General features: G+C 36.8%; 1 protein-coding gene across 2 annotated transcripts in view; it reads left to right on the forward strand.

Annotated features, from left to right (window-relative positions):
- The first annotated feature begins 333 nt into the window (after positions 1 to 333).
- Positions 334 to 27,688, forward strand: part of LOC120523194 (P2Y purinoceptor 3) — a 110,947-nt gene continuing 83,592 nt past the window's right edge. For both annotated transcript variants that reach the window (XM_039744245.1, XM_039744248.1), the window contains exon 1: positions 334 to 597. The gene's annotated coding sequence lies outside the window, so the exon portion shown is untranslated. The remainder of the gene's footprint in view (positions 598 to 27,688) is intronic.

Below are 27,688 nucleotides of genomic sequence, written 5' to 3' on the forward strand. Positions count from 1 at the left end.
TAGGGGAACCCACTGCACTATTCCTTTTATTAAAGTTTTAAATTAGTATACAGTATAATTTTGTTAATGTTAACAGTTACGTCTCGCCGCCCTAAAATAATAGGTTAGCTGGCACTGGTTTGTGGTTCTTTTAATTGTCACTGATGCAAGAATGAAACAATGCAGCTCGCATTCAAAGACCCACGATTTCATTAATAATAACACACTAATGCAATATATGATTTGCACGCCTGGGAAGTCCATTTTTTAGCGATGTCTCACGCGTACCTGCCCCGCCACCGCCGTCCCCGCCCCCTTCACTGTGTGAGGTGTGCACGCGCAAGTCCGCGCGGAGATTCGCGTTAATGGAGTTGTTGCTCTTGCACGAACTGAAGTTCGTGTGCGCTGTCGGACGAAGGAGAGAGGCAGCAAAACACGTCTGAAGACGTTTAAACAGAGCTTACATACCTCGTGTATCCCTTCAGGAAGCTTCACAGAAATGTAGCCAAGAACAGTAAAAACCTCGAGCCACGCGCACGCCGAACTAGTGAAGAGTTTTGCGGTCTTGATGAACTCCTTCGAAGTCTGCGAAAATCAGAAAGAAAGTCGTCAGTCGCGGTAAGTACCCGATCAAAAATGCAGACTCCGAAAATGCTAGCAGTGGGGTTCTTTTCCCAACTTGTGCATTTCAACTATGTGTTGTATGCGCTGTAATGTACACGCTCGCGTTTACAACCTGTGCCCGTCACTCACGCTCCAGCCAGCGCTTTTCCTATGTGGTATAAACGCAGTGCGGCAGGGCGCCTCCGTGTTAGTCACTTGAGCCATTCTGCCCGTTAGTTGCCTTCGGATCGGCCGGGCTGCTTCTCGTATTGTGTTTCCAGGTCGATCATCTAACTTTTGTCGTTATTAGGCCTTGAAGATAATGTTTAGTTTTGTGACAGTGCCACACAGTGAACGTAATGCTGGCTATTTCTTGAAGGAAAATGTTGAGCATCCATTCAGTTTTGACCAGTTCAGGGATTAGTATGCCCGTTTAATTTAGTATAATTTGTGTATTAGTATTCTAAGTATATTTGAATTGTAAGAATGGAAAAGTAGATTTGAGACTTTACTGGGGTAAGTTACTGTACGTAATGCACATTGCTGTCTGTGGGATTTATCGTCAGCTTTTATAACTGATAATGTATCCTCTATTACTCTAGAATTCGAAAGGCTTCACTAGTGCTTGTCGTCATGTCGACGAGCGGGAAAAATAAAAATATAAAACTGATCAGAAAAGCACATTTGTATGGAAAAGGTTAAGTTCAAAGTGTTTTACATAACGTAAAAGAAAAAAGTTATAATTCTTAAGATGAAACAAGTGAAATGGAACAGCGCCTAGTGAAATTCAACCTACGTTGAACAATTTTGGACAGTTTTTAAATATCTAGTGCTTAAAGTAGTAAAAAGTCGTGATTGATAATGTATGCTATGGTCAGATGACCAATGAAGAGAGTACCTCCAGCCAATGGAATTCTGTTTAAAAAAAAGCAAAAATATAAATAAGCCCGAAGTGCAGACTTCTTCCATTACATCCTTGTGGGCAGCAGATTTTTTTTGCCTTGTCTTATTTTCTAATTAGAACCCAATTACTGTATGTACTACTAAAGCAATATTTTTTTTAATTTTTGGTATTCGTTTTAGTTGACACGCTGGTTACAATTCAGAACCACTAATTGTTTATTTTAATTTTAAGCAGATGCATTTTTGGCTGTAACTGTTTCCCGTCCCCTCAGCCATCTAACAGTTAATGATGAGGTTCAAATGACAAAGGAACCACTCCATCTAATGTGCTTCCATTCAAACCTGTGTATATGCATCCTCCTGAAGTGTTTGTGTTCATGTAATGTTTTGAAATAAATGAAAGAAGGAAAGGACCAAGAGGTACAAATCTGTCGCTGACTCCAAAACATGGATAATATTTTCAGAAAATGAAAAAAATCAACAAAGTGATAAAGACATGTCTTGCATGAATGAAAGCTCTAAAAACCCATGTAATTAAATAACAAGTTTCATTATCTGCTAGGCACGGCTTTAAATTATGAAACTGGTTGGAAGGAAGGTCTTCAGCCACAGTGGTCCACTAGGATTTTAATTGAGGACCCTTGCTCTAGGGCTTCCAAGACCAAAAGACCAACTAGTCTCTCTGAGCATTTCACAATACTTAAATGTGAAAAAATGATCCGTTATTGTTGTGGTGCACTGTCCTTAAAGGTTGGATGTAGTTGTAGCATACGGTTCTCATCCCCGCAAACATAAAAGGTAGCTACAGAGCACTGTTGGCAGAGCGCCTCCACAGAATTCCAGGAAGGGAAAACAAATACAAAAGAAGTTATTAATAAGTGGAAACATGAAATGTCAACTAGAACAATTTAATATTTGTGCTCTATGAAAAACATCCATATATGATTGCACAATATTAATTTTAAAGTATTTTGCTGTAAATACAATTATTAAAAAGGCCACATTTAAAACATGTTTTTAGCAGTTCTTTGAAATGTTCGACAGTACTTGCCTGACATCTTTTTATGCCAGATTTGAAGTGCGTAGAAGCAAAGAATCACCTTAAAAGGCCCTATTGAACTTTAAAGGTTTGCGTTTGGAAATCTTTAATTATACCCAGCAGGTTCCAGTAAATGACCCTAAAGATGGGTGAAGAGGATTTAAAATTTCTGATGAAACTGTCTAGCCGTCTGCAGATTACTGTGCTTCAGCTATCTAATCTAATGCATGTGGTTTCTGATATGCCTCAAATAAAATCAACCCTCTAACAGTTCTGACTATCCCATCTGTTTCGGTCTTTAGAGCCGTGGCATATTGTACTAAATTAAAAAGAACAACAGTGTCGTTTAAGTATTACATCCAAAATGAGTTAAGAAAGCTGATCCCGGGACTATTCTGATACATAATTGTGAGTCATGGCGGTAAATGATAAAGCTAGGATTAATAATCTACTGTCTGATCTATTTGTTTTTAAAATACGGGTTTTTTATCAGCATATATTCTCATATTCTTATATTATTATTACTTACTTATTACTTATCATTACTTAGTATTACTAGGGCGCTAAATGTTTGTGTTTTATTGTGCTTAATTACGTTTTCCTCCTCTTTTTTTTTTTTTTTCTTTTCTAATTATTTCATGTGTACCCTAAATGAGACTGTTCAATATCATACCCTTGGTTTGCTGTTATTGCTATTACTGCATTAAGACTTGTTATGCTTGTTTTGGACACATCTTTAACACCATCACCTGGGTTTATTATCTGGGGATATCATCTTAATGCACTAAAATTGATGAAGATTATATGTATGTATGTATGTATATATATATATATGTATATGTGTATGTGTATATATATATATATATATATTAAGTGCAAAATTCTTTTCTTTCTTTTTCCTCTTTTAAAGACTATATTGGTAACAGATATCTCTATCTTTTAACCTTAAAGCGCCACTGCATGGGGGCTTGATGTGCTTTGGACGTGCTCTGTCTCTGGGTATGTCAGAGGACTGGGACTGCATGAAGTGGGTTTTAGCCTCACCTGGGGAGGCAAAAAGGGAGGGTGGGGGTTAAGGGGAAGAGAAAGAGAGCAGGCTTGATCTATATCTAATCTATCATCTCAATCTTTATAATTATAACTATCAACGTAATAATAAGCTGCATGGCAACAACTCTTGGGGGAATAGGAAATTAAGACCTAAACTATTTCACTTCCAGTTAAGACTATAATATGACACCAAAAACTCAGAATCAGTGTCTCCATGATGGGACAGTTAACCGTAAGCTGGAATGTTAAAGGCCTGAATCACGAATTAAAGAGAAAGAAAGTACTTTCTCACCTAACAGGTCTAAATGCTAAAATAGTATTTTTACAGGAAACCCACTTACTAAGTAAGGATCAGTTCCGGCTGCAAAAGACTGGACTGGCCAAATGTTCCATTCTAGTTTTACAAAGAAAACTAGAGGGGTGGGAATTCTCATACATAGAACAGTACCATTTGTAGCATCAGATGTAGTATTGGATCCTGAAGGGAGATATGTGATGGTCATGGGAGACTTATCTAACTGTAAAATGATTTTGATAAATGTTTATGCACCTAATGTTGATGATAAGGAATTTATACAAAATTTATTTGCATCCATTCCCAATCTGAACACTCATAAACTTATAATGGCTGGGGACTTTAATTGTGTTCTAAATCCACTTTTAGATAAGACTTCCTCCACAGGGGGAACGGCAACTAACACCGCAAAGATAATTACAAAGTTTATAACTGATCACAACTTATCAGATCCCTGGAGGTTTTTAAACCCAAATTCAAGAACATATTCTTTCTACTCACCAGTACATCATTGCTACTCAAGGATTGATTACTTCTTTATAGATAATAACTTCTTGCCTAAGATTAAATCTTGTAAATACGATGCTATTGTTATTTCAGACCATGCTCCGATGATCTTGGAGCTGAAATTACTAAGCCCCATACACTCACCCCAGATGGCGTCTCAATCCGCTTCTATTAGCTGACGAGAATTGTACTGAATTTATATCCAAACAAATTGAATTCTTTCTAGAGACAAATACATCCCTGAGATCTCTGCAGGAACACTCTGGGAAACTCTTAAGGCCTTCTTAAGAGGACAGATTATCTCATATCTTTCCCACAGAAATAAATCCGAGCGAAGAAAGTAGCAGAGATAAAAGCGAAATTACTAAAATAGATGAAGAACATGCCAGACTACCAAGCGAGACTCTACATAAGAGGAGGCAGGCTCTACATTCAGAATTAAACCTCTTGACAACTAAAGAAACCGAACAACTAATTTACAAATCCAGACATCATTATTATGAACATGGAGAGAAAGCTAATAAGCTTTTAGCGCAACAAATTCACAAGCAAGAAGTGCGCAACGCAATCTCGTAATTACTAACACGAATGGAGATAAAATCATCGAACACAAAAATATAATGTGCACTTTTAGAGACTACTATAAATCCCTATATACTACTGAGTTTAAAGAAGACAATATACAATCTAATGCATTTCTGGATAAATTACAGATACCACAAATTGACGCTATTAGTGTGGAGGAGCTCGATAAACCTCTGTCATTATCAGAATTACTGGATGCTATAAAGTCACTCCAAGGTGGAAAAGCAGCAGGCCCTGATGGCTACCCTGCAGAGTTTTACAAGAAATTCTCCGCTCAGCTAGCTCCCTCCTATTAGCAACATTTACAGAAGCCAGAGATAACCAATCTCTTCCACAAACCTTTCGCCAAGCACTAATCACTGTCTTTCCAAAACAAAATAAGGACTTATTACAATGTGCATCATACAGACCAATTTCACTTCTGAATAACGACGTTAAAATACTCTCTAAAATCATAGCTAGAAGGATGGAGAAAGTGCTCCCCTCAATAATATCACAAGACCAAACTGGATTTATTAGGGGCCGACACTTATCTTCAAATCTTCGACGCCTGTTTAATGTAATATACTCACCAACTAAATCAAACACCCCAGAAATATTATTATCATTGGATGCAGAAAAAGCATTCGACATGATTGAATGGAAATACCTTTTTACTATTTTGGAGAAGTTTGGGTTTGGCCCGAACATTTGTGCATGGATTAAATTACTGTATACTAACCCAGAAGCTTCATTTTGCATCAATAACATTTGCTCAGACTACTTTAAACTAGAACGTGGCACAAGACAAGGATGCCCTTTGTCACCACTGCTGTTTGCAATTGCCATTGAACCACTGGCAATACATTGTCGAAATACTGATCAGATAAAGGGGATTAGCAGAGAAGGACTGGAACAGAAAATCTCATTATATGCAGATGACATGGTACTGTATATATCGGACCCAGAAAATTCTGTGCCTGCAGTCTTAGCAGCACTCACAGAATTTCAAAAGCTCTCTGGTCTCAGAATTAATCTGAATAAAAGTGTACTCTTTCCGGTGAATTCGCAAGCATATAATATTAGATAAGTATTACATCCAGTTATTGAATGTTTTATGTTTATTGGTTTGAAAACTACACATTATAAGTGAGTCATTTTTTTTTTTCTTTCTTAGTATTGTCTTCCCGTCTAGGCTTGGCCCTAGCCTGACACATGATACTGAAGTGAAGTGATAGACTCTCTGTGCCTCAGTAATTGAATTAGTGGATTCTTAAAATGGTTGAATAAATGGATCTTGTATTACTTTAGGCTGTAGGCTTATTTTTTATAATGCTGCCCTCTTGAAAAATGTTGTCTGATCAAAATATGTATTATAAACAGTGTTGCTTGGTTTATTTATTTATTTATTTTTTGAAAGATTTATCTTCGCTATCAAATAATTCTGAGTTCCTTTGGTTTACACAATTGTAAGAGAAATGGATGAAAAAAACATTAAAATCTAAAAGACACAATTTTATGCCAGACTCTATTAGCAAAAGCTCGCCTTTTACTGTATGAAAACTGTCAGATGAGAGATTTTCAGGAGGTCTTTGCTTTCCTATGAAGGATATGGTACATCTTTGCTCCTTTCTAGTTTTCATTACAAGTGTTGTATAGCCAATATTACAACAGTAAAAATGCATTATGTTTACCCTTAATTGACCTTTATGTAGACTGTTATGCAAATTGCATATTATTTGTGTTAAGTTAGTAAAGTGTAGGAGACAAAAAATATATCTGGAATGGAAACAATAATGCAGTTTATGCCCTTTACAATCTAAGCAATGTGGTAAACAAAAAAAAAGAAAATTATAGTGGTTTACACAGAATTCTGAACTTGACTTTACAGCACCCCAGAATTGTCAGATTTTAATTCTCAACATATTTTTGCAAATTCTGCAGAGCAGTGGAAGGTCATGCGGACATCTCTGTGCATCTCCTAGTTATTTTATGTTTTATGCTTATGTAGCTGGTTGATCCTTAAACATTTGGAGGCCAGGTTTCAAATGGGCAGTGTGGTTTTCCTTGTTTGCTATTAGGGCGACTTTCATTTTTTCCAGTTGCATCCCTCTATATGAATTTCCCCTTGGGATTAATAAAGTACCTACCTGCCTGCCTGCCTGCCTGCACGCACACACTGTCTTCCTTGCTTAGTGTTAGAAGCAGATGCAAAGGGAGCAATAAAGTGGCCTGTGACATTTGCCTGATTCTTCCTGTTTCTGTTTGCTTTTTAGCCTTTAGGTCTCATTTAAGCTTATAAACAGAAATTTGAACAGTGGTCTGGGATGAACTTCATTGAGCTAGATAAGACCTGTTTACGTAATGAAAGGTATCGCAGTTCTTAGTTTACAGTACAGTAAAATCATACAGTAAATGATTAGAATCAAGTGACCCAGAGTAAGTGAGGGCTAGACTTACAGATATTTATCATTCAGACAGAAAAAATACTCAATACCTAGATGTTGGAATTGTTTGTGTAGTATGGGGATGAAACCACATAATCTAATTAAAAAAATAAATAGACAATAGTTGGAAAAATGTATACATATGAGACCATTTGTCAAAACATGAAACACTAAACACAACTTGTTAAACAAAATAGATTGCTTAATATATAGTACATTTCTTAAATAGCTTAAATTGTCCTGACTCTCATTTTTTCTTAGACAGCCCATGTTACTCTTTCCAGTACTTCAGTCTCACTAAAGCACATTTGCTCACTACTTTGACTATAATTTCACTATTGCTTCAATGACCATGTTGTAAACAGCACTAGTGCAGTAATGCTTGTGATATTTACAGTGCAGTTTCTCATAATGTGTGTGTCATTCAACAATGGAAAATGAGAAGGACAAGTGAGGAATGGCACCCACATATTAGTAGACTTGGGTTTGTCAGAGGTTGGTTTGTTATAATTCTTAATTTGGTTGAGTTGTGCAGATTTGATTTATCTGATCTACATGTAATTTGACAGGGAAGAAAAACTAAAAATTTTGTTTTCTTTGTAAAGTACATTGTGATTGTTGGCAGGGGAAGTTCTTCTCCATTAAATATTTGTCTTCCTTAAGTATTATTAATAAAGTAATGTTTTATCCACTTACTGATGCAAACATACATTTCACAACATCAAATGTCCCAACCGAAGTGATTTTATGTCAAACCTGATTTGAAAGAGTAAAGTTATAAAAGTAGCTTTAAAAAGTTAAAAGTATAAATGAAAATAAACTAAATAATCTTGGTATTCAATAATTCCAGTTGCACTGATGTAATATTTTAATTTTTATTTGTTTAGCTTTGATTTTTAAGAAGTGTTTATTTTTACTTATTGAATGGAAAATATGATTGAGTTAATTTAGTCAGTGCAAATGATACGATACAGGCCATGATGATCATACCATTCTTTATACACTCTATTATGTAAAGAGAACCCCACAAACTAATAAAATCACCACCATTTGTCATTACATTCAGGGGAAATCACCATATCGACCACAACTAAATTCAGGTAGAGTGTGTATGTCTCTCCGTCTGTTTACATATTTATTGTATTTAAGGTGTTTGATATGCTAATGATTTGCATGTTTGGGGTTATATTGCAGTTATAGTTGAAAACATAAAACAATTATGATCAACCTATGACAGCCTAGACTATAAAATATCTAGCATATATTTTCTGCCTCAATCTGCGCTGTCTGTGCAATGCAGCCACAGAACGGTTAAACAACTTGGCACATCCATTTAAAAATGACAAGGGTGAGCTTTCTTAAAGGCTTTTACTGGACATACCTCACTGTAAACTGAAATGTATACAAAACTAAACACACAGGCATTTACAGGTGTAGAACCAAATACAATAAATAATGATTTACAAAGCAATACATAGCAGATACTACACATTAAACAATAAAGCTTTAAAAGACACTTACAAGGTGAGTGATTTCCACGATCGGATCGAGACAAAGAGAAGCATGTAGACAGAGGTTTATATTGCTGTGTACCACAACAAACCAGACCTAGGGGTTTATGTACCTTAAAATACGTTTTGGACGTGACTGAAACAAGAGATAGAGGGGTGCCTACGTGAGACATTTTAAATGTTTATTATGGGACCTACAATGCTTTACGTGAGTTTCATAGACATTTATAACACCACTGTAAGTGTGGGACATGACTGAGAGGTGTGTTAATAAATGACAAGACAAAGTGGGAGCAGTTTGACAAATAACAGTAATAGTTAACAGCATGTGGGGCAGAACAATATTAATTATAGTACGTTATTTTTATGCTTGCATAGATGTTTACCATGTGTTTAACATGCTGATGTACTCTGTATTTTTTGCGTTTGTGGATGTGCTTTCTTAACAAAAATAAAACATTCCTTAAGCTTGAGTATTGAATAAACCAGCTGTACTATAAGCAAGCCTTTCAATATACTTGTGGTGATGGATTTATCCTTTTAATTTTTCTTTACTTCCTTCGCCCATTACTTTTGGGTTGGAGATTTCTTATCACAAGGCAGCAAGAAACTGTAGAAAGAGCAGCAGTGTACGATTGGACGCATTTCACACACACAATGCCAGTTTGTAGTTTCAGAGTGACAAAGCAAGTTTTTGGGAAGTATGAAGAAACAAATGTACTTAGAGACAAGCCAATCAGATACTGATAAAATACACAAATTCTATACCATAAGAGACTGAATCAGGTTTCACTAAAGCAGGGCTCACTTCAACAACACATTCACCGGTGATAGAGTAGCATGTAATTTAATTTAGTAAATTCTACTTTATGCTAGAATCGTGTACATAAAAAAGTTAAACTGCTCTGCACAGAATATGCATACTGTAGCTTCCAAAAGCAGGATAGAAAGAAGTAACTTTGGACCTAAATTGATTACAGTAGTTAATGTGTAAATGTAAGCAAATGCTTAAAATCAATGCAGTGATTAGATTACCATTGCCTTATGTCTATCCAATCAATAAACGCCTAGAAGGCTGAGTATTCTTTTAATAATATCCAGCATTTTGAGCATAAATGGGGAAAAATGCCTGTGATTATTTAAAATTGTTTTCTATTATAAACCATATCAGTGTTTACCCCGGAAAATTTTATTAGCTGTTGGTGTTGGGTGCTGACTGGGAAGGTACGAATAAATAAATAATAGTAACAATACATTTTTGAATAAAACAAAATATCATTTTGCAACAGAAAGGAATATATGCAATTTTTTAAAATTCAGTGTAAGGTAATATATACAAAGAAGCATAGAAATGTTTCATTGAATCACTTTTTCTAGCTTGTTTAAATAACAGGTGAGAGCATTGTTGCTTGCTTTGCATTACAAGTTGAGTTATTGAAAAGGGGTGAAAATTACATATGTTCTGGGAGTGAAGGGGAGTCCTGTTATTTCCATTAAGTATGACCAATTTATATTATGAAACAATTTTATACAGAAGGCAAGTCACATTTAAGGACTGCAGTTAACAAAATCACGCTACTCTTCAGTTGTCAGAGCTATCACCTTAAGTGAATTATATGGCTGAATATGACAATTGCAATGTTGTTTCAGAGTTTTCATAGTGATTCTAAGGACATGGATGTACTTAACGCTACGAGATACGTCAGCTTGAGGTTGCTGTTGCTATGCCAGCTGTGTACTGGCCATACTTTGCAAGCATACTTTAATGAAAATTGAAGAATTCCACTGGGTGTCTATGTGAGAAATTATCATGGGGAGAAAACAAAATCTGTTTTCGCTGTGTTGTGAGTTGAAGGAAAAAAGATGTTAAAAATTGTTTGCATTCTGAGGCTGTTGCGAAAAAAAAAACAGCAACACAGATTGTTGAGACAGTATGTGATACCTTTAAATGTATCTCATCATTACGATGGGGAATATGCAACATTTGTATTTCCTATGTGAGAAATCGATGAAGACGTTTGCATGTCAGCATTTAAGTTTAATGATTTGCTTCACCACATCGGGCCATTCATCAAATATCGAAGCACGCAGATTGATCCTGTTGGAGCTGCAAGTCTGCCATCACATGTTGATAGTAAACAACGACGCTGACGTTATGTACTAATACTTACACACACATGCCACCCATATATTTGCTGGTACTACAACTTGTGCGCGTTTCGCATTCATTTCTGAGGATGTTCTCAAAGGACATGTCAAAAAAAACGCTGGGAATGCATGGTAGTTATGATGCGTACGTGTTCTGAGCGTGAAGTATAAATCGGCCCAAAGGGGGTTATTTTGAAATAAGAACAGGAGCACCATGAAAAAATAAACAAAGAAGCATCATAGACAATTTTGTTGCAATTTGCCTCTTTTAGCAATCAAAGTGATTTAATACGTTAGTTTGCTTGAAGATTGGATGCCACATTGCCTGTAATGCAATACATTACTCGGTGCATATGAATTACTAAACAGGTGATCAAGATTACTTTGTGGCCCACTAATCTACGCATCATGGGAAACACTGAATATTAGTAAATTGTCCTTTTTTGTGTGTGAGCTGTGTTTACTGCTGTCCAGTAATGACACATAGCAACTTTGTTTCCAGTCCTACAGAGATAGGAACAGATACCTCACATTCCAGTAATGGGATAAGACTTTTCAGCAAACAAATTGTAGATAAATGATAAAATCAGTGCTTTGCATAAACATTTGCTATATGTGGATTATTTGGGATCATAACGTACTAGACTGAAGAATTACAGGAAGTTGTGGACCATATAGTCAGTCTATCAGTTCTTAAGGGCTGTGCTGGCCAACTTTATGATGTCCGCTGTCACATATTCAGTCTGTCCCCAAGTCTATCTAAATAAATGTGCTGCTGTTGCGGAAAACATCCTGTTCCAAAGGAGGCAGACGTATCTTCCCTGTTTCAAAGAATGCAGACTCCTTTTTACCCAATTACTACAGACCAGTGGCATTTAACATCTTGCCTCATTAAGACCCTTTGAGAGGCTGGTTCTGGACACTGTGAGTGCTGTTGTCCCACTGCAGTTAGCATATTAGTGAAGATTGGAGTGGAGAATGAAATTATATTTCTGCTTCACAAGGCTTATTCTCACCTGGACAGAAGTGGCAGCACTGTAAGGATTATGTTTTTTGATTTCTCTAGTGCTTTCAGTACCATCCCTGTTAAGGGGTAAGCTCAGAAATACTGCAGGTATATAGGCATGTGGTGTCCTGGATAATGTAATATCTGTTGGACAGAAAGTTTGTGAGACTTAAACAGTCCTGTCTCTTTTTTTCCTCTTCACTCTGTAGACCTTCAATTATAAATACAGTATAACACCAGGTCATGTCACTTGCATAAATTCTCAGATGACTTTGCTCTTATGGATTATATTGATAAAAGGGGTTGAGATAGAATATAAAAGTCAGGTGGAGAAGTTTGTTTCTTTGTGCAAAGAGAATTTTCTACATCTTATCAGCAAAGCCTTCAGAGAGTGGATTTAGAGGGGATGTGCTCCTGAGAAGTACTTGAGTATCCACATTAATTACTGGTTGGACTGGTCTCATAACACAGAGGAACTATATAAGAAAGGGCACAGCAGGCTCTTTTTCCTTAGGAGACTGTGTTCCTTTAATGTGGAAAGTGATATCCATCACATGTGATGGCCAGCGCAGTTTTTTTTAAGCTATGGTGTGCTAGGCTGGTAACTTCAGTTCAGGATAAACCCACTGAATCAGCAAGCAAATTAAAAAGGTAGGCTCGGCTATGGTGCACACTCTGGTGTTCCCGGAGGTAGTAGCAAAGAAGAGAGTTAAAATAAAACCGAGTGCTTTTATGAATAATGCTGCACATCTATTCTCTGACACATGAACACTGAGTATTTTCATCCGGCAAATAATTCAGCAGGACTGTATCAGGAAATGCTACTGGGGCTTGCATAATGTTTCACTGTGACAGCTAAATCAGAAGTTTTTATTTTTAAATATTCTTCCTTTTTAGTCATTCTGGTGTTTATTCAGACCAGACAGACCCTTCTTTATTAAACATATGTTTTTATTTAATGAGCTTCTGTAAAAAGCCAGATTTCACACTAGGAATAAAATAAAATCCTGTCTGTCTGTCTCCCTATCTATCTGCTTACTTTAAGTTTTGAACAGCACCTTAGGTTTATATGTTGTTGGTTTTGCAACAAACAGAAGGTCAATTCACTGGCAGAGTTTCACAAACTGCTAATGAAAAACATAGAAGCATTACAGTTGTGATCTGATGACCTATGAATGAGGAGGATAGGCTGGTTTTCAGTTGAAAAGCTCAGTGCCGTCTAAACGCACATCTCTGTAGTCTACAAGAGCGTTTTCCAAAAGTGGTGTATTTCCACAGTTTTTTAGCCAAAATATATGTGTTTGGGATATTAATGAGCCTACCTGACATTTGTATTATCCAACCTGAGTAAGAGGTACATTTTTTTTATGAATACTTTGTTCTGGATGGGTCTTTGTTATATAAAGAAACGAGCTTGGTATACCTAATGATACTGGGTGCAGAAACTGGATGGATGATTTTGACCACTAATGTATTGTCACTAATTGTATTGTAGGATAAGCTGTAGTTTCTGTCACTCTGAACTGGAGTAAAAGTATTAAATTAACCTACATCAATATGATGCTGAAACTCTTCCAAGAAAAGAATGGTTATTAGGCTATATATCTTGTACAAAAGGCCTCAGTTTGAAAAGCTACTTCAATTGACTGATATGCACAATGGTGGTAACGAACGGAGTGTTGACCATACATGGGCTAACCAATTCTATGTGCTTCAGTACGCTAAACTTTATCACATTTTCGTATCATTTAGCCATTGATTCATTGTATATTCATCATTTTAGCCAATAAGAATGCTAATGGAATGTTAGGTTATATAGCATGATGAGTAGAGGACAAGTCCAAGGAAGTCAAGCTTTATAACACACTGGTGAGGCCTTATCTGGAGTACTGTGTGCAGTTTTTGTCTGCTGGCTACAAAAAGGATTTAGCAGCACTAGAAAATCTCCACAGAAGAACAACTCCTTCAAGGACTACAAGGGATGAATTATGAAGAACCTGGTGCTCGAGTTCGAGATGTGATGAGGCAGGCGCCGACCTTCTACCAGAAGCACAAGAGGGCAATTGGATCCATCATTCTACATGCCGGCGTAAACGACATAAGGCACCGAGAGTCGGAGGTTCTCAAGGCTGACTTCACAGCACTAGTTGAAGACACGAAGGAGAGGACCCCATCCGCAAAAATCTTCATCTCGGGTCCACTACCTCGAATGAATACTACAGTCGTCTGCTGGGTTTAAACAACTGGCTGAGAGGCTTCTGCGAGAATCAAGACATCAGGTTTATAGACAACTGGGATCTTTTTTGGGAAAGGCCGCGCTTCTTCAAGCGGGATGGACTGCATCCGAATAGATTTGGCGCCCGGGTCCTCTCCGAAAACATCGCTAAGGTAATTCGTCTATCTTGACTGTCTACTTCTACTGTTAACCCCTTACGTAATGCTACTGCTTTGATAGGACATAATGGCTTAACAGAGTCTTCCGTTAAAGTGCACATCATTAATAATCTAATAACAAATCTTAATGCACGTAAAAAATCTAGGCAGTGCGGCATAAACACCAATAATTTAATTGAAATTACTACTTCAGATCAACACTGCATTAAGACTATAAAAACGGATTGTAGATTACATAAAAAGTACACACAGAGCGGCGTTAACAAAAATAACTTAATTTTTGTTCCGATTACCAATAACACGCATAAAATTCAGCTCTGCCCTTCAGAAACATTAAATATGGCACTATTAAATGTTAGAGCTTTAACTAACAAGACATTTTTTATAAACGATCTTATTAGTGATAAAAAGGTTGATTTTATTGCGCTAAATGAAACATGGCTTAATTCAATGGGCGGCAGTTTTAATCGAATCTGCCTCCGGATTACAGTTTTACTCGTGCAGACCGCCAGGGAAAAGGGGGGATTGGCAAACATTTACTCGAGCGATTAAAATGTAAAGATGTTAGTTTTGGTAAATTTAAGTCCTTTGAGTATCTCGCCGTTGTTATTCATGGAGATTCTCACGTTCTCGTATTATCCGTGTATAGACCTCCTAAATATAACGCGTCTTTCCTTGAGGAATTCTCTGACTTAATGTCAATTTTAGTTACAAACTATGACGCACTCTTAATAGTCGGCGACTTTAACTTTCATGTCGACAATCAGTGTGACCAAAAGGTAAAGGAATTCATGAACCTCCTGGACTCTTTTGATTTGAGACAGCTCGTAATCAGCCTACACATAAAGCAGGTCATACGTTAGACTTAGTGATTACTAAAGGACTTAAAGTTGATATAAAGCAGGTCATTGATATTGGTCTATCAGACCATTTCCTTCTACTATTTAATATAGAAATAAAGATAGAAAACGCTCATGAGAAGCATTTTGTTAAAAAACGCTTCTTTGACTCATCAGCAGCTTTAAAGCTTACAACTATTCTAAGCAATCAGTCCGTTTATAATGCCAACTATAATAGCGAGGATAATGTAAATAGTAAAGTGGAAAACTTTAATTCTAAAGTAAGAACTGCTGTTGACATAGTTGCACCTGAAAAGACAGTTAAAAAATCCTCTAGTATTGTTATTCCATGGAAGACCCAAAGAGTGTCTGATTTAAAAAGAACATGTCGTAGAGCTGAGCGTAAATGGAGGAAAACTAAACTAACTATCCATTATGAGATATTGAAGGTTAAAATAACAGAATACAATAACACTGTCCGTCTTGAGAGGCTGCTATTTCTCTAATATTATAAATAACAATGCTAGTAATCCCAGAGTCTTATTTTCAACAATTGATCGTCTGTTAAACCCAGGTAACACAAAGGAATGCCCCCAGAATACTTCCAGTGAAACCTGTGAGAACATTGCTGTATTTTTCAATCAAAAAATTAATGATATTAGAGATAACATAGTATATCTCCCCAACACTGCAGAACCTCCAAAGCCCCGGTACTCCATTATAAACAAATTAAATGCTTTCACCAGGATAGATTTACCTGAATTACATAGTATAATCTCTCAACTGAAACCCTCCACCTGCGTCCTTGACCCAATACCAACCAGGTTTTTCAAAGAAATATCAGGCGTGCTAATTGACAATATTCTGGACATAGTTAATTCGTCATTAGATACGGGGGTCTTTCCAGACTGTCTTAAGACTGCTGTAGTTAAACCCCTGCTCAAGAAAATAATCTTGACCCCTCTGCCTTTGAAAATTTTAGACCCATTTCTAACCTGCCCTTCTTAAGTAAAATTCTAGAGAAGGCAGTCATTATGCAGTTAAATGACCACCTCAATAAACATGCTATTCTTGATACATTTCAGTCAGGCTTCAGAACAAATCACAGTACAGAAACTGCACTTGTTAAAGTAGTAAATGACTTGCGGGTAAATGCAGACAGAGGCCATTTATCTGTTCTCATCCTCTTAGATCTGAGTGCTGCATTTGACACCATTGATCATAATATTCTTAGAAATCGCCTTAGTCAATGGGTGGGCCTCTCTGGCAGTGTCTTAAATTGGTTTGAATCCTACCTGGCAGGGAGAAAATTCTTTGTGAGTTGTGGTAATCAAATCTCAAAGACACATGATATCCGATATGGTGTTCCACAAGGCTCTATCCTGGGTCCGCTGTTATTCTCAATCTACATGCTTCCGTTAGGTCAGATTATCTCAGGTTACAACGTGAGCTACCACAGCTATGCTGATGACACACAGCTGTACTTATCTATAGCACCTGATGACTCCGACTCTTTCGATACACTAACACAATGTCTTACTGGTATTTCTGAATGGATGAATAGTAATTTTCTCAAACTAAATAAAGAGAAAACTGAAATTTTAGTAATTGGCAATAATGGATTCAGTGAGGTTATCAGAAATAAACTTGATGCACTAGGATTAAAAGTTAAGACGGAAGTAAAAAATTTAGGGGTAACCGTTGACTGTAATCTGAATTTTAAATCGCATATTCATCAGACCACTAGGACAGCATTTTTCACTTAAGAAACATAGCTAAAGTTAGACCTCTTATATCATTGAAAGATGCTGAGAAATTAATTCACGCTTTTGTTTTCAGTAGACTAGATTACTGTAACGCACTCCTCTCAGGACTACCCAAAAAAGACATAAATCATTTGCAACGAGTGCAGAATGCAGCTGCTAGAATCCTAACTGGGAAAAGAAAATCCGAACACATTTCTCCAGTTTTGATGTCACTACACTGGTTGCCTGTGTCATTCAGGATTGACTTTAAAATACTGCTTATGGTTTATAAAGCCTTAAATAATCTCGCTCCATCTTATATATCGGAATGCCTGACACGTTATATTCCAAATCGTAACCTTAGATCTTCAAATGAGTGTCTCCTTATAATTCCAAAAGCTAAACTTAAAAGAAGTGGTGAGGCGGCCTTCTGCTGTTATGCACCTAAAATCTGGAATAGCCTGCCAATAGGAATTCGCCAGGCAAATACAGTAGAGCACTTTAAAACACTGCTGAAAACACATTACTTTAACATGGCCTTTTTATAACTTCACTTTAACTTAATACTGATACTCTGTATGTTCAATTCTTCATAATAACTATTCAGTGGCTCCAAAATCCATACTGACCCCTACTCTCTTCTGTTTCTTTTTCCGGTTTCTTGTGGTGGCGGCTGCTGCCACCACCACCTACTCAAAGCATCATGATGCACCAACATTGATGGACTGAAAGCCAGAAGTCTACGTGACCATCATCATCAGGTCCTTCCATGAAAACCCTAAATACAAAGAGGACTGTTTGACTTATGTTAGGTAGATTGCCCAGAGGGGACTGGGCGGTCTCTTGGTCTGGAACCCTACAGATTTTATTTTTTCTCCAGCCTTTGGAGTTTTTTTTTTTTTTTTCTGTCCACCCTGGCCATCGGTCCTACTCTTATTCTATGTTAATTAATGTTGACTTATGTTTATTTTTATTGTGTCTTCTATTTTTCTATTCATTTTGTAAAGCACTTTGAGCTACATTTTTTTGTATGAATATGTGCTATATAAATAAATGTTGATTGATTGAAGAGCGATTAAAAAAGCAGAGCCTTTTCAGTTTAAGCAAAAGAAGACTAAGAAAGGACATGATTGAAGTGTTTAAAATTATGAAGGGAATGAGTACAGTGGATTGAGACTGTTATTTTAAAATGAGTTCATCAAGAGCAGTTGGAAACTTTAAGGTAAATTTCACACAAACATTAGGAAGTTTTTCTTTACACAGAGAACCATAGCCAGTTGAAATGGATTACCAAGTAGTGTGATAGGCAGTAGGGCTTCAGAGACTTTCAAAACTAGACTTGATTTTGTTTTGAAAGGATTAAGTAGATAGGAACAGGGAGCTTTGTTGGGCTGAATGGCATTTTCTAATCTAGATTGTTCTGATGTTCCAGAATTTTTCTAGCAGATGTATATAGCGATTCTTCACTTAGTTTTATACTTGAGGTTTACCATTGTCCTGTTAATATGCTGTAATTAAAGTTTTTCTATGTTTTCCCCATTGTCTTTACTCTGGCAAAAATGACACTGCATGGGTTTTCACTCAGTAAGTAAGATAGTAATTGTTTCAAAGGTCAAGTGTTTATCCAAAAAAAAAAACTACAGAAGTTTCACTTTCAGATGGTTATACATTTGTTTCTTATTGCCTAAGTGATTTATTTCTTGATTAAGCACATTCACTGTAATAGTTTGCAAGAAAGCATTTGCTCCTATTTGAGCATTTGTTTTCTTATTAACGTTATGTTCAGGTCGTTATTTAGTCAGATTTTTGAAACGGCCAGTCTTGCCACTTTCAGAAGTGCAGAGGTTTGACTTATTAAGGCATACACATCATTCACTTGGTAATAAAGTAGTCAGCAATATCAAAATATTAATAAGGATCAACTGTAACATTTTTTAAGACTGGTTTAATACTCAGTGGTATTGATTCTACAGCCTACATTACGAATGCACTTTGCTTTGGTTCTGGCTTTTGACAGCTGAGTTTTGTATGCTACTAATGGGTATGGATATAGTTGCAACCCCATTTCTTATAGTATCGTATTTCTAAATTACAGAAACTTTAATCGGTACAAGTCTGGAAATGATTGCTTTTGAAGGAGGGATGTTGCGTTTGTGGTCCTTCTACAGGTTAAAACGTTTGTTGTAGTCTTTTAAACATTTAATTTTATGAAGATGGGATTTACAATTATTTTTACCTGAGGATCACTGTCTTATTCTGTGCTGTTCAATCAGGGCAAAATTCTTTAGCACTACAGCTCCATTACTTCCTTGATTTTTTACACCTTTGCCTAAAGTGTGCTGCAGTAATGTGCTAACTTTCTTGGTTTTATTACGTGTGATTTTACAATTTATTATTCATCACATTTATAATAATAATAATGAATTTTATTTATAGGGCACTTTACATTAGCAGTAACTCTCAAAGTGCAACATAAAAATTTTTAAACAAAGGCAAAGCAAGATAAAACCAGACATAAAACAACAATAATTTTAGCATTTTTGTTAATATGCTTTCCTTAATAGAAAAGTCTTTAGCTGTTTTTTAAAACAGCCCACAGTCTGCTGTGTTCTTAGGCTCTCTGGTAGGTCAGTCCAGAGCCGTGGAGCAGCAGCTGCAAAGGTTCGGTCACCCATTGTATGAAGTTTGGTCACAGGGGGGCGGTGGGTATTTGCAAACCGGAGGTTTCTTCCAGTGGATTGTCGTATTAGGAATTGCATGTGTTTCAAATAACGATCTATTATTTCCACTCTAAAACTCCACTTCACTCCCAGATACTCAATCAAGGCATGAGCTGAGAGAAGTTCGTGCACGTTCTAAATTGGTGGGGGGATGGAATAGCCGGCTGCTCCTAGCTTCTCTTTATCAGCACATTTAGAGGACAAAGGACGCTGGCGGAGAGGTGTGAAGGGAATTAAGAAGCAATTTAAGGTGGAATGGAATTACAAGTTTTTTCGTAGGCTCTGGTAATTCTAGTGTTAATGTCAGCATTTAAATCAGTCAAATTTGTTTTTTAAGTTCCTGAAGCGGATGTAGTGCTGTGGTTTAGAGTACAGTGAATATGTGGGTAGATCCATTGAGACAATTTTGTGATCGGAAACACCCAGATCAAATACTTGGAGGTCAGAGATGAGGACTGAGTCAGTGATGACTAAATCGAGGGTATGGCCCTTGTTGTGAGTGGGGACCTTGACAAGTTGCCTCAGATTTAGGCAGTCTAGAAGCTCTAAGAGCTGAGCAGCAGAATAATTAGAGGGTGTGTCCACATGAATGTTCAAGTCTCCAAGAATGAGTACATTTGATGATGTTGTACAAAAAGATGAGAGCAGCTCATTCATTTCCGTAATGAAATCGGGGTGTTGTTTTGGTGGTTGGTAAATAAGTATTGTTATAAAAAGTGGATGCTTGCAATTAATTGCCAGACATTCAAAAGTCGAGAATTTTGGAAGGGGGTGCAGTGATAATTGCAAACCTGTCCGATGGATTACAGCCAGACCACCGCCACGTCCAGAGCTGCGGGCCTTTTCAAGGTAGGTTGTACCCCAGAGGGTAGGACTCGTTGAAAACTAAGTATACCTTGGATTTATGCCAGGTCTCAGTCAAACAAATACTACATTATACAAACATTTACTACATTATGTAAGCCACTATAAATCTTCAGTGATGATTTGCATGCACAGGTTTGTTGCTCCTCCTTGTGCTCATGTACTAGGTGTATTATAAAAATTTAATCGTGTGCGTGATGGTGACTAAAGTAAAAGTTGATTGGATTTGGCTGGCTGAAGCTCTTTTGAGCAGTTTCACAAACAACATTGCTCAGTACAGCAATTTTTTTTCTTTGTGGATGGATGGGAATTGTAGACTTTGGACAGTGCCGGATTTAGACTTAATAAGGCCCTAAGCTATTTGAGACATGGGGCCCTTTATAAGTCCAGATATTCTATGTAAGTGCCAAATATGATTTGTTTTGGGGGGCCCCAAGAAGGCGGGGGCTCTAGACTATAGCTCGTGTAGCTTATACGTAAATCCTGCAGTGACTTTGGAGATGGACTGTAATGCACCATAAGGTTAATGCCAATGATATGGAATACTATTTTATTAATTACCCTTTTGATATAACTGCTTAATATCTATTCTTTATTTTAATCAATGTAAAGATTTTAATGCAAATGGCATTGCAATTTATTTAAATGCCTTTTTGTAATAACCAACCAACTCTATTGACTATGAAATAGTATCCAATTTTAGCAGTTTTCTTAGTATCATATTGAAGTCTGAAATTTTGGAATCGTGACAATAAGACTTTGTCTTTGTGAATAAATACATGCCAACCTGTGTTTGTCATCACCTCAGTAATGTGTGTTTAAATTGGCAGTTCTTTCCTTAAAGTCTGAACTGATATCCTTTGCTCTCAAAAGAGCCCACATTTATTAACTCAGGCACTGGAGTGAACTTATCACTTTATATGCAAATAAACAGCTTTCAAAAATTGGCTGTGAATTTATTTAGACTTTGTACATTTTTTGATCACTCATTTAATTTTTTTGCCTACTCTTAGCTTTTTCTCTGTTAATGTAAAAAAAAAAAAAAGGTTGGTTGTATTACAACGGTGTTCCATAAATAGTACATATTTTATACACAGATAAATATATTTCAGTGAATTAATGCAAAAATCTTTCAGGGTGTATACTGTTCATAATGCGTTGATTGATTTATTAATTTGATCACCTTAAAAAGTTGTCATGGTAAAGTGACATTCAACATGGGGGGCTTGGCATAAATCAGTGACATTAGATCAAAGAGCGTTCTCCCATGAAAGTATGTGCAGTGTGATTCAGAAACATTTAGTTGGTTTTTAAGTGGGGAGAAGAAGGGTTGGCCCCCAATGTGAATCTGGAGTTAGCAGCATGGCACATCACAATACAAATATAAGTTCAAGTTCACACTTGACGGATCTAAAGACTCCTTGTGTGAAACTTCAAGCAGGTATGCAAATTAGTTGAAACTGGAAAAGCATTGCTTAGAAGACTATCATAGGAAGAACATGCAGTAGACAGAAGCTGGTTATGATAGATGAAACCATGAGGTTTGAACTGTAAAAGTGTATATTGTGACCCTTCAAGGTTATACTAAGCAGTACTTACAATTCAAGGATATCATTCAGTCCTTCACCAAATGCATTGTTCTCAATATAGTCAAAATTGATATTCCATATCACCAGCATTCTATAACTTTTCTAGGACTTCCTCAACAATGTTTTCTTTTTGCACATTAACGGAACAATCCATTTGTGGTCTCACAGAAGCTTTTGCGTAATAATGCGTACGAATGTGTAAAGATGAGCTGTCTCATAAACAATATACAGTGGTAACTTGGTATATGTCTACTTTGGAATAAGTCCAACTTGGTAAACGTCCTGTTCGGATACGAAAAATATTGCTTGGTATACAACCTTTGTTTGGAATACGACGTGCATACTACCCTTATTTACCTCTCTTGAGACAAAGCCATGACTGCCCACGAGCAGTGCGCCAGTTGCTAGCATTCAGTGAACAACCCGTGCTATAACTCTCTGTGAATTTTCATATATGTGGAATAGCAGGTCCACAGCTCCTGTCAAAGCCCAGTTTTAAAATAAATAATCACCGCGCTCACAGCTTGGTTTTGTGGCTGAAGCGGTTCTCGGGGTGATTCGCGATGTGGCCGTTTCTCACCTAAGTGCACAGGTGAGAGACCATCCGTATTTATGATTGTTCCTGGGGCTGCTTATCTTGATAAATAGAAGCGCGAGTCAGCTAGAAGGGGAGGAAAAATAAAGAACGGACAGGAGGTAGAAAGAGAGAGAGAGAGAGAGTGAGTGAGTGAGCACGTATTCATGAAGTGGCTGAAGTAGGCAGAGTGAAGGTCAGCTGCAAGTAGGGCGACTCCCCTGTTGGGAAGCAGGGGGGGCCTCCAGCTAAAAAGGCACCAGGCTTCTTCTTGTACTTTACTGTAGCAAGTTGCAGTAGTTTAAGGTTTAAATTAATATAATTTCAGTTATGTTTACTAACGTGTTTGGAGCTATAGTAAACGAGTGAATAGGAATAGCTGAGCCGTCCTAGTTGTTTTTTTTCTTCTTCTTTTTTCATATAATATCTGAGTTCATATGAATAGTAAACCATCTCTAACATTAGGTAACTTGTGTTTTGGAGTATATCAGTAATTAGCTTGTTACATATTTTAGTCAGTTATGTTTTTTTTTTATTTTGGCATAATATAGTACATGATGTGATAAACTATAACACTTTTCCTTCAGAGGGTGATGATTAAAACATCTTTCTCTGTCTGCAAAATCATTCTTGTGTATTCCCGCTACCTCTTCTCCTTCTGTGCATCTCTTCTCAGCAGCTGAGAACTTTGTCTCAAAGAAGAGAGCCAGTCTCACACCAGAGCATGTTGAAATGCTCATGTTCCTGCACTGCAATCAGGAATATATGAACTGAATCTTTTATAAACTTTAAGACACACCAGTGGCCGTTTTTGGTTAAGTTAAATGCACTTTTTTGTTTAAAGACTACGTGCACTTTAGTTTGTATTGTTTAATGTATTTCTTTTTTATTGTGATGGTCACACTAATATAAAACATCTGATTATTTTCAAATTCATATGTTTCACTGGTTGTTATTTTAATTTGATTATTATTAATTTTAATCGTGTTAATGCAGAGACATCAGGGTGACATTCACAGGTGGACAGACGTGAGCAGATTAGGTAAGACATGCACTGGAGCTCAGAACAGGATGTTCAACCACAGGTCGCAGACATCAAAATAGTCAGGCATGAAATAATCGTTAAAAAAATTGAACGATTAGTCAACTACCAAAATAATCATTAGTTGCAACCCTATTTAAAAGATTTCCTTGGGTATGTAATAATACCATTATTGCTTTTGATTGAATTCTGGGTTTATTGTAACATACACAAACAACTTTGAAATATGGAGGTGTCCAGTCTGTGGGATATCTTGTGCATAAGTGGTTACGTGTGATTATATTTTACAAGCATCAATTTAAATAGACACTTGTCTTCCAGCACCTATAGAGTACATTTAACTGAGTGACAAACATCAGGTATCTCTGTGCTTGGTGTTAATTTAAACAAAAAAAAAACACACTATTATTTAACCTATTTACATGTTAAGATTAAACTTGTTCATTTGAAAAAATGATGAACTAAATCTTTTTCATTCACATTTTTTTCTAGGAAAACTTAATACTAACATGCCAGCAATATCTGTACAATATGTATTGGTAATCAGTCATCTTTGCTGACATATAGGTATGTTTATTGTGTGTAAAATATGTAAAAAAAATATCCCTAGAGGTCGGGCAATAAGTTTAACTTAAACTAGTGCTGGGCGGTATGACCAAAATTCTATATCACAGTATTTTTCAAAATTATACTGGTTTCACGTTATTCAATGGTATTTTTTTCCCATGCATAGGTTGATGTTAACCACATTTTCCACTGCAATTGCTGCAGTGGACTGGCTAAGAATAACAATTCCACTGTCATTAGAATTGTACATTGTACAAAAACATTTTAATGTGCACACAAGTATTAATACAGGTTTGCATGGCCCCATAAAGTGATAGTTTTCAAGGGGGTGGCACTAATGAAGAGAAGGAATTACATTGCATGACAGTTGTAGTCAAAATATAGAACCTTTTTATTGAACACATTTTGCAAACAACTTAAACTATAATTTTGACAGCATAGCTTTCAAGCATTCAAAGAGACATTTAGACTTAGTAAAATATCCAGAGGTACTTGTCAAAAGTTGTATTGCACTGAACATGCAATACACTGCTGCACTTTCTGTTAATGTTAACAATCTCTGTCCATTGACACATTAAAGTGACTTTTTAAACAGCTTTACCAATATTTAAACTAATAAATAAATAACAACAATAAAATCGATAATAGTGCAACTTCCAGTAATAATTGTATTGCTTCAAGCACAGGTACATTACACAGTATTCACCAAATAAAAATAAAATAAAACAAGTGCAACTTGGTGATGACATCTTTACCATCTGAACCATCATATTGCAAAATGCATTAATATGAACCTTGCTTCAAGCTAAGCTACAACAGTAAATAATAAAACTGCAACTTGGATTTATAATGCTATTTGTGGTATAGCTGGTCCGTGGCTTCAAAGAAAATGGCCTTTGTGGTATAGCGGGTCCGTGGCTTCAAAAAAAATGGCCAGTTTTTAAATCCAGTTAGCTGTGTCCGCCTTCATGGGCGCGATTGCACGACAGCAGGGAGTTGGTGGTAATTGAAGCGATCATTCTCAATTGCTTCATCGGCTTCCTGCAGCATGTGATTAAGGCGCTCTAGGGGCTGGTTCGCCCCACTGACTAAGCATGTAGAGTGGGGTGAGCAAGATGTAAGACCACCCAATGGATCGACTGAGTGAGCGAGAAGGAAGGTGTGCCGACCTTGGATGGTCTGGTTGCACAGTGTGGCAGCAGCCAAGACGGGGTCAGCAGAAAGGAGTTCGTGCTGCAGGGGCTCCGCCGGCCACACTAGTGATGGGTGAGCCAGGGAGACCGAGGGTGGTGGGCTGCGATCGGTTGAGGAGCGAGACTGCATTTTTACCTTTATTTTGATGGATTTATTTATTATGGATTTTATCCCGACGTGTCACTGGTTTTATGGATTTGCTATTTAGGTACTGTTTTTTTGAACACTGCACAATGGACACTTTTGGTTTTACTTTTGACTGTTTTTAATAAAAGCAGTTGAGCACTTACCACCATCCTCTGGCTTCAATGAGATTTGTCAGCTCATCTCGGTCATAACTATCGACGGTATTGGTTCAACAGACTCTCACGTGGGAAGAGGGAGTCTATAGGGGACTAGCATCGTCACACTATTACACAGTACCCAGGTACATTACACAGTATTGAAAATATTTGAAAAATTATTTGAAAATAATAATGGTCCACATCCAACCTTTTAAAACCAAAGTATCTCCAGACAACAGCTTCAGTTTCGGGAATGTTCTCTGTACATTTTCACCGCGCAATACCTCCACTTAACACTGTACTCCGCTGCTGGTGTGTTTAGCGATGTATCAGTGAAAAAGGTCCCCCCTTAAACAGTTTCCCACTCCGCCACGTTCTGAATGTTGTTTAGGCTATTTAAACCGGTGTTGCAGTATAAGAAAAATCCATATCATAACACAAATAAAAAACGGTTTTTGGTATGAACCAATATACCTCCCAGCACTAACTTAAACCCACTCCAGGTCTAGGCAGGACAGGGCATCAACAGCAAGTTAGGATGCAACCCTAAAAGGGGCAGCATTCCATCACCGGAATTCGTACATACAGTATGTACATTTGTTTAAATTGTATTTTAATCTGAAGTATTTACTCATTGCATGCTGAACTTGTTTTGTATCTTTTGAAGAGAAGTGAAAAGAATTTATATCACAGCATAATAAACTTCATTTTAGAATTGTATGTAATATAATATAGCACAACAGCCGTATGGAGTTTTGGAATGTCAATGTCTATTAAATCAAATGTTGCACACTTTGAAATACAATCAAGCAGCTCTAAATGAACAGATAAAATTTAGTTTGAAGAATTTTATTATATTTAGCCCATAGTAGCAAAGCATGTATCTGATTAAAATAGAAAAATGCAATAAAGCCCAGTAAGTAAGTATTGGCTTCATTAGTATGCCACAGAGGATTAGACAGTTGATTCTGACTATTAGTAGATATATATTTTTTATGTAGACAGATTACAAAAAGGCTTCATATTATTATTATTATTATTATTATTATTATTATTATTATTATTATGGATGCCATTAGATAAAACCAGACTGCTGGTGAGCTGTGACCTTAACACCTGTCATTCGGCCACCAGGGCATCTTCACAGTATGAACTGATCACCTTGACCTTTCACTGTGAAGTTGCAGCTATACTTAAATACAGTGATTTCCTTCTAGATTGAGGAACTGCTTTCTGCAGAGGAATATCATTTTGGGCATTTGCACCTAGAGGCTTATTCTGTCACCTGAGTTTTTGTTCCTATGTTACCTACATCATCCAGTATAAAGCACTGCTGTACTACATCAGTCTATTGGACAGCTAAAGAATCCCTCAAGAATGTTGTGGTTTCCTCACAGAAAGAACTAAGACTAGTTATAGCCCTGTGAGAGCAACATGTGTTTGTCTGCAGGAAGTACACCATTTTATTCTTTTGGAAGAGAACCCTGACCTCCAAGTTAGAGGTACTGATTTACATTTCATTTGTATCACACTTGGCAATGAATTGCTTTGGTACAGACTGGACAAGACTTTTTTATAGACTAAGAAGACAGCATTAATCACAAACTGCAGAAATGCACTGCTTGGGTCTCCAATCTGGATGCTGTCCAAGTCTCTGCATGATCTTAATATCCTATCCATGTGAATTATGAACACTGGCGGTCTTGTGTTCCTTTTAAATGGTTGCTATTTAATGACAAGTATATGGGCACTGCTCTTAAAAGTATATCAGTTTTGTAGAACACAACTGTAGCCCTTAAACCTCATATTCTTGCAGTATGTTCC

This window comes from Polypterus senegalus, chromosome 2, assembly GCF_016835505.1.
Source record: "Polypterus senegalus isolate Bchr_013 chromosome 2, ASM1683550v1, whole genome shotgun sequence".
Lineage (NCBI taxonomy): Eukaryota > Metazoa > Chordata > Cladistia > Polypteriformes > Polypteridae > Polypterus > Polypterus senegalus.